General features: G+C 29.5%; 1 protein-coding gene and 1 long non-coding RNA gene across 2 annotated transcripts in view; one reads left to right on the top strand and one right to left on the bottom strand.

Moving 5' to 3' along the window:
- Positions 1-8,493, top strand: part of LOC117179461 (nose resistant to fluoxetine protein 6-like) — an 824,251-nt gene that overhangs the window by 716,571 nt on the left and 99,187 nt on the right. The gene's annotated exons all lie outside the window — the stretch shown is intronic.
- Positions 4,123-5,314, bottom strand: LOC117179467. The gene is made up of 3 exons (XR_004467926.1): positions 5,200-5,314; positions 4,877-5,004; positions 4,123-4,294 (listed from the first exon to the last, which is right to left on the bottom strand). It is a non-coding gene; the product is annotated as an uncharacterized LOC117179467 (long non-coding RNA).

Here is an 8,493-nt window from a genome sequence, read left to right as displayed (position 1 = left end):
AACTATTTCAAGTGCTATAACAAACTGCGCTGCTTGCTTCTATACTTCATTATAGCAAGCACTCCCAGCCCAAGTTGTTCCTGTGTTGCAAGCTTTTTATGCATTAAGTAAGCCTTGCCAGCCACCGCTATACTCGATTGCTTCACTACGGCACTGTGCTGCGTGCTCCTATACCCAGTGGCGTAGCCAGGATTTGGCAGAAACGGTGGGTTTTCATGTCTGAATAGAAAGTGAGCTACGACTTACAGGGAAAAATTAGCGTACTATAGTAAGACATGGAATTTGTAAATATCATATTTATTATTATATTATTACTATTTTAACATTAACTTTTGAATTATTTATTTAATATTGTACTTAGTCTAATAATAACAATAATATTAATAAGAATAATTCAATGTAGTATAGTATTATTTTATATTCCAATGTTTTCAATTTTATAATAAATAATTCAGAAATATTAACTACAACTGCTATTCGGCTAGTTTAGTGTAAAATTTTTTTCTCCAAAGAAATTTGATAGAGATTAAATGATCAAATATCACTAAGAAATACATCAGCGTTTGTATGAACATTTTCTGAATTTCGAAGTGACATTTCATGAAAACGGATTAATAATTTCTTTTAAAGCAAAACAGTTATATAAACAAGTTGAGTATCAGTCAAATAGTTCGCTGTGTGTATATTGCGCATTTGACGTCACAGGTTTAAAATGTTTCTATAGAAAATCTTCACATAACGAAACCGCAATAAAAACCAGCATTTTGAATCTATTTTCCTAAACACTAAAACCAAAATTTATCGCAGATTATAAACGAGCATAAATGACAAGTTATGTATGGTATTCATTGTAAAATGAAATTAGCAGCCATTTTCGCCAATGAGTTTCTCTTATCCAAGGTTAACAATATTTTCACTAGGTACATGTTTAGTCATTTTTCAAATGGAAAAGATTTTAAGTATGTAGATTTGACTTTAAAATCGAAAAAGTTTATAAAGGATAATAATAACATCTTCGTAACCCACGCGGATAAGGGGAACATTACTGTAATTTTCGATAAGGATGATTATATCAGGAAATGTGAAAGTTTAATTCAGGATAAATCCACTTATGAAAAATAAAATGAAGATCCAACTAGTAGAATTAAGAGGGAGCTAAATTGCACTATCGGGGATATGATTAAAACGAAAATATGGGACCCAGAATTGAGTAAACTTTTAAAAGGTTACAGTGATGTTTCCCTGAAATTCTATGGACCACCAAAGGTACATAAACAAAATACACATATGAGACCTATCACATGCTTTATAGGATCACCTTTATATAATTTATCCAAGTTTTTAAGTTTAGCTATTCAAAAAACTTTAAGGAAATACCAATACATTTATAAAAGATAGTTTTTAATTTACACATAGAATTGATAAGATTAAAGATATTCCAGATGATTTTGAGATCCTTTCTCTATGTTTAGAAAGTGCATATTTTGTTTTCAATAAAAGGTTTTACAAACAAATTTTTGGGGTAACGATGGGTTCTCCTCTTTCTGCATCTGTTGCTAATTTAGTCATGGAAGATCTTGAAAGCTGTGTGCTCGAAACTATTCCATACGAGGTAAATTTTTTCTTTAGATACGTAGTTGATGTTTTGACTTGTGTGCACAAAATTAACATCAATGATTTGTTAACAAATTTTTTTAAATTTAACAAAAGGCTTAATTTTACTATAGAAAGGGAAAATGGTAGGAGTACAAGCTTTTTAGACTCTCCAGTAGAGAGAAATTGGCAAATTGATAACGGATGGGTGTAGGAAGCCAGATTGTTCGGGGAGATATTTAAACTTCAAGACTTTTACTCCCATTGAATACAAAATAAGTGTAGTTAACTGTTTGGTTGATAGAGCAGTTAGGCTTTCTAAACATGAATTTAGGGATAAAAACTTAAATCTAGTTAAAAGAGCTTTAATGGAGAATGACTACCCTCAAAATTTTGTTTCAAAATTTATAAACAAAAGGTTAGATAATATTGATAATCGAAACAATAGTACCATCGATAACAATGTAAACATTGAATTTAACGGCAATGAAACTGCACAATTTTTTATTTTACCTTATATTACACCATACAGTAACAGATTAAAAACCATCTTTAGAAAATTGGGTTTTAAGGTCGTTCTACGCTCTAATCTCGATGATCTTAAATTCTTCATAAATGGAAAGGATCCCTTGAGAAAGTGTCTTTCAACACACACAATCTATTGTGCGAAATGCAAAAGCTGTCAAGGAGTTTATATCAGGTAATCTGAAAGAAACATCGATACAAGAGTAAATGAACACAAGAACGACTGTAAGCATGATGAAAGAAGCTCTGCATTAGTTTATCATTCTCATACGAAGCAACATCATTTTGACTTCGATAATATCAAGATTTTAGGTATCGAGATGAACAAAAAGCGAAGACTTTTTAGAGAAATGTTCCATATATCAAAGAACAAATTTTCTGTCAACAAAATAACTGACAGGGAAGGTCTTAGCAACATATATTTGAATTTGATTAATAATACCACTTATTGTTGAATTTACGACATAATTGTATGCTATTATAGTTTATTTTAATTAATTACTTTAAAAAATAAATATTTAATTTCTTACACATCAGATATAGTTTTTAACTGAAAGAATTGTTTTTACAAAATCTTAAAATATTATATACAATATTTCTAATATCTACCCACGATAAGATGATAATAGACTATTTGACTGATACTCAACTTGTTTATATAACCGTTTTGCTTTAAACGAAATTATTACTCCATTTTCATGAAATGTCAGTTCGTCATGGCGGCCTACGAAAGAATAATGTGATGGCCCACCAATGTTTATTGTTGATATAACATTCTTATAAGGCCAACATGGAAGCCAACATATCTTTTTAACTTCTTATTTTTTAGCTATTTGAACTTTTACTAATTTGACAATTAAATCATAAGCAAACAGTTTTTATTTCATTGACTTGACATGGTTTACTCCATAAAGTTAACAAAGACTATCTCCATCGAATTATTACATGGTAAAGAATACATTAAAAAGGGAAAAGGGTTGTTTTAGTACAATGTGATTTACGATGCCTTTATTTACTGTGTTTAGGCTATGTAGAAGCCCTACGTCGAAAGGCGAACCGTCTATTATAAAGAGATTTTTTGGACAAGTATATTGACAATTTAAGATCTATTATTTGAATTTTTACCTGGTCGACACTCACTAACATTAGCTGATCTCAATTATAATTGAACCTGTTTCTAATGAACCACTGCCTACACCTACTTTCATAACGAGCCCTACTAGCTACAGCCATAAATTATAGTCTACACTCCCACATACCTAGATATGTGCGTATGCACTTGAGATTAAGCGCAGCTCGCATGTCCTCTCTTTTTCTTTCTTTCTCACTCGTTCTCTTTCTTTCTCTCTCGCCCTCTCTCCTTCTTTCCTTCGCTTTCGAACTTCCAAACTCCGACCCGGAGCGTTCCTTTGTCTCTCTCTCTCTTTCTTCGTATGCTCGAACATTTCTTCTCAAACGGAAACTAGTTACTGCTTCAGAACCCCCAAGCGCGTTAAAAATGGCCGTTTCTCTCTCCGGCTAATTAAAATTGGCTAATTAACACAATGAATTTTTAACCCTCCTAACGTACACTTCTTTCCTGCACCCTGTATCGTACATGGGTGCAAATTGGGATTTCGCGATTTCAGCAGCTGATTTAAAGATTAAGAAATGGTCACAACATATCGAAAGATATGTGCTTTGGGTGTGCAATTTTCCGTAAAATATAATGCTGTAATTGAAATTAACAAAAAAATACATTTTTTTATTAAAAAATTGTTTGAAACAAAGAATGTTTTTGAAAAAATTATTTTTTTTTAAATCAAATTTTCTTACATTTTAATAAAATTCAACGAAACCAGCGCGATTTATTAGCTAAAACATTATCTTAAAAAATATATATATAAGTAATATGATTACACTAAGTATTTCTCCCATGTCCTCGGAGTGACTATATTTCCAAAGAGGGAATTTCATGATTTCAGGGTGGTTAAGTAAGAGTAAATATAATAAATAACAAGAAACTTCCATAAAACCATTTATTTATCATGAAAATTATGTCAATGCTTAAAACATACAAGGAAATACTTAGTTTTCGGCAAAACGCTCGCATTCAATGGATACAGATGCACGATGGTCGTCACATATTCTGCGCATGCAGTATAGGCACCTTATGAAGAATTTGAAAACATTTTATCTATCGGCAAATAAAAATAAAAATTAAATAAATACATATTTTGAGGGACTTTCATGAAACCTTTGTGATTATATATTCCATATATTTAAAAACAATGTTTCCCTTACCACAAAGAATATAGCAATTTTTCTAACTTATTTGTTACAACTTTCAGTTTTTACAATGTTATGAGTAATTTTTTAAGATCCATGCTTATAAGCTATTGTGATACGGTGGAAAAAAAAACATTAAAATGAGCCCAATAATATCGAAAAATGTTGATTACTTCGAAAGTTATTGAACATTTCATAAAAATTGAAATTTATGCTATTTTTGCAATAACTACTTACAAAATAGACAAATTGGCTTCATCCTAGGCTCAATTTATACAGAACTTGAAAAGCAATCAACCCCATGAAGAGAAATTTTTTAGCTCTGGCATAATTGAAATTAAGAGAACTTAGACACAAAAAATAGATGTACGAAAACTTTTAACCGGCAGTGTATATTTTAAATAAACGGTATGCCTTTGAATTTTATATAAAGCCAGTCAAAATATGCTATATATAAAATCCTTTATTATCTATTCATTTATCAACTTACTTTGATTATCAGATACTTCAAATAAACTTCCATCGTCACTGTCCCCAGAAAAATGCTCCGCTTCCGAATCTGATAGAGACGCTAACACATCTTTCGCACTACAGAGATTATAAACCCGGGCACTTATTCTGAAACATAAATTATTGAATAATTATTGTAAATTGATTATTATTAGAAATCAATTACGAAAATGTACACAAATTTGAGCAAAATCAAATTTATTCATTGTGGCTATCGAATGCGAGAAAATGTTTAATTTGCAATTTATTTAAATAAATATATTAAAATCTATCATTATTGTAAGAAAGATTAAATTTACTTACTTTTAATATGAATCCAAGTGCCCAACAACGAAATTCACTATTTTTATATTTCGGAGTCGGCAACGATGCTGCACACACACAAGGAAAACTTGTGCAAATATGCACTCACTCGAAGTTTAATACCTGCTGCTTCGGCAACCAAGCCACAAATGAACGTGGACTAAACGACAATAAATGCTAGAGAGGTACGGCATATTTGTGGTAGTGGGAATATACCTCGGAAAAGTGATAGCAGAAAATGTCAGCAACTTGAAAATTTTGTTGGTGCAGATTCATACCAGTGTACGTCGAGAGGGTTAAAAATCGATCTTTTATGATTTTTTCCCTTTCAATGCAATTTTACTATTTCAAAATCCTACAAAAATTGTGAAATATTTTTGCAGGAATTTTGTTTGCACTTTTTAATAGTTATTTTAATTTTGACTTAATTTCAATTAATTTATAGATTACGTCATTTTCAAATTTTTACTACGATGACCGCATTTCGACAAAAATTGAAAGAGAGTAGAGAGAATATTTTTATTTTCACTTTTTTCATTCTTTAGTTGAGAATTTTTATTAATGTGAGTATGATAAAATCTTTCTTACTTTGTCTTTGTGTGTCGGATGGCGGGCCCTGCGGCTCCACGTCCTGACTTCCTGATGCACCGTCCATCTCTCGAGGATGAATTTTGTTTAACAATTGGTCATCTCTTGACAGATTTCGCTGCATAGGCAGACTTAGTTTTTAACACGTTTTTAACACGTTAAATTCAGCATATGCTGAATTTTCCGATTTCCTTGAATATTTAGAATTTCCTGGAATCCGTACATTTTCTGAATATTCTGAATTTCGCCAATTCTGTAAATTTGTGCAAATCTGTCAATTCCTTTAATGTTTAGAACCCCTTGATTTTTCTTAATTCTCCTAATCTGCTAATCAATACAATTTATTATCTACCTGCCCCATGATCGTACATTGTACGGTTTATAGATTGGGACAGTTAGGAGGCTGCCAATAACGCAGCATTTTAAGAAAAAACCAAAAACAATGTATACAAGAAAAAGTGTCCTTATTGGATGATTTCTACTCCGCACTTCACTTATATGCACCATGGGATAGACCAGTTTTGATATATGCAGATTACATATTAGCAGAGTATAAAAAGTTTCCCTGTGCAAATCTGCTACTCTGCTAATATGTATCCATGGGACTGCGCCCTTAAGATCTTTAATCACAAACTAAACAAGTCAAAGCTGCGAACAATCAAGAATTAAAAATTAAATAAAGTTGCGTTAATTTTATTTCTCGTCTGTTTCTTTTGAAAGAGAAGTTTGCAAGTTACTAAGTAAATAAGTTAAAAAAATTCTTTTTGTTTTTTAGAATAATAGTGAAATATAAAACATTCTTTTCTAAAAATAAATTCAAAATTTAAACAAAATTTAGATAATTTAAAATTAAAATAAAACCTTATAAGATAAAAAATTTAAATACAATTTACTTATAATTTAATGTAGTTTTAGTTAAATTAAAAATTAGATTAAAGTTTTGAAATTAAATGATTTTTAAAATAACAATATTAAAGATGTGCATGCATACGTATATAAATATATAATTATTAATGATTGGTTATGGTTGTCGTAAATATGTCGTAAAGACGTCGCCGAATTTTGTGCCCACTGGGATATAAATTAAAAAATATATTTTTACCAGAATTATCGAATTCTCGTTTTCATATATGTAGTGCGTACATTTCTTCTACATTCTTTCCAATATCATAAGTATTGTCAGAGATAAGGTCGGAGATTGCCGAGACAATGGAATAAGAGAATGTGAAAAATAAGCGCTGATAACTGCGCCCTCTTGGCTGATTATCTAAGAGTTACTTTGAAGACGCAAGTTGCGCGTCGGTAAATGTCAAAAGTTAGCAATTTCTGAAATGATTTACCAATTAAGTTTCTGCTCAATTAGTTACCACAAAGATATCTTTGTTGTCGATCTGAAAGTTTCGAAAGACTTCGGTGGTCTTCTATTTATATCTCTATCCCGATTAGAAAGAAATTAAAGAAATTGGCGATTTTGATGTTTCGCGTTATTCCTAATTTAATGCAAGAGTCGATTTTGAGGTTATGTTTTTCAGGTGTATATAATATGGATATTATTACTATTATAAATATTATTGATGTTAATACTAAAATTATAAAATATTATATTATTATTCTTAATGACTAATTGACTTTCTTTTAATAGAAATAGTTCAACTTTCAACTAAAACAATTAGTTTTCTTAAAAAAAAAGATTTTGAATAAAATACATAAATTAAAAAAAAATGGTTGAAATTGTTTTTAACAAAATAGCTAAATCTTTAAACAAAAATTTACATTTTTATCCAAAAGGCTGAATTGTTTACTAAAAAAACAGAATTTTTAATAAAATACATGAACCTTGCACAAAACAAATTCATTTTCCACCAAGTCTAATTTTATATACAAAAATTAATATTTAATCATAAAAAATTTCAAGAGATTTCAAAGGATTTCAAAAGATTTTAAATATTTAAGGATGTTTTAAAAGATGTCAAGGAATTTTCAACTTATTTTTATTTTTTAAAGAAATTTTAGAGAATTAAAAAAGTTCTAGAATGGTTATTTAAAAAATTCGAAAGTACTTTAAAAATCTTTTAAAAAAAGTTTAAGGTGTGTCAAAATATTTTAAAGGAATTGTAATATTTAAGAGTATTTAAAATTTTCCAAGGAATTTTTGATAGTTTGCGTTAATTTAATATGAGATTTCTTTTAAAATATGCATACAATTTAAAATATTTATGCATTTTTACTGTTATTAATAGGGGTGATAGGCCCAGTTCGCCCCTGGATATTAATGATTTAATAGACAAAGTTAGATATGAAAAAATAAGATATATATGTTCGCTTTTTATTCATGCAGTTGATTTTTTCAATTTCTAAGAATATTGCGAGTCACTCAAAAAAAATAATGTTTAAGTTAACCGTCTGTAATTAAGCCTATTAATAAATATTACGAGTTTACCGCAACATCAATTTTGTAAATGGAAATTTTCAATTAAGTAATTTGATTTCATGATCAAATCATTCATGATCAATTATTTTGAAAATTATTTCTTCAAATCTTCTGAAAGTCCTAAATACGAGGGTAGTTCAATAAGTCCTTAGAATGAAGTATAAAAACAATTTTTTTTGGATAAATTTTTTTTTTATTTTCAACATAATCTCCTTGGAGCTCTATACACTTGGTCAATCGCTTTTCAAGTTTTTTTAATCCTTCAGAAAAGTGCG

The sequence above is a fragment of the Belonocnema kinseyi genome, chromosome 9 (assembly GCF_010883055.1).
Source record: "Belonocnema kinseyi isolate 2016_QV_RU_SX_M_011 chromosome 9, B_treatae_v1, whole genome shotgun sequence".
NCBI classification, from domain to species: domain Eukaryota; kingdom Metazoa; phylum Arthropoda; class Insecta; order Hymenoptera; family Cynipidae; genus Belonocnema; species Belonocnema kinseyi.
The sequence above is the reverse complement of the archived record's forward strand: the minus strand, read 5'-3'. Positions and strand labels throughout refer to the sequence as shown.